Here is a 218-nt window from a genome sequence, read left to right on the forward strand (position 1 = left end):
TATTAATCCGCGTCCTCGCGGATAAATTAAAAAACGAGTTGAGTAAGTTCCAAACTTGGAAAAAGACTAAACTTTATTTTCGATCTTAGCTTATTTATACATTTATTATGTTTACTTAATAATTAATTTCACCATAAGGCGTTGGCATTGCATCACGCCATGATGAAATGCCAATGTCTTAGACAAAGAAGTTATTTGACGCCTTTGAATGGAATTTT

This window comes from Rhagoletis pomonella, unplaced genomic scaffold (genome assembly GCF_013731165.1).
Source record: "Rhagoletis pomonella isolate Grant_MI unplaced genomic scaffold, Rhpom_1.0 Rhpom_scaffold_00093, whole genome shotgun sequence".
Lineage (NCBI taxonomy): Eukaryota > Metazoa > Arthropoda > Insecta > Diptera > Tephritidae > Rhagoletis > Rhagoletis pomonella.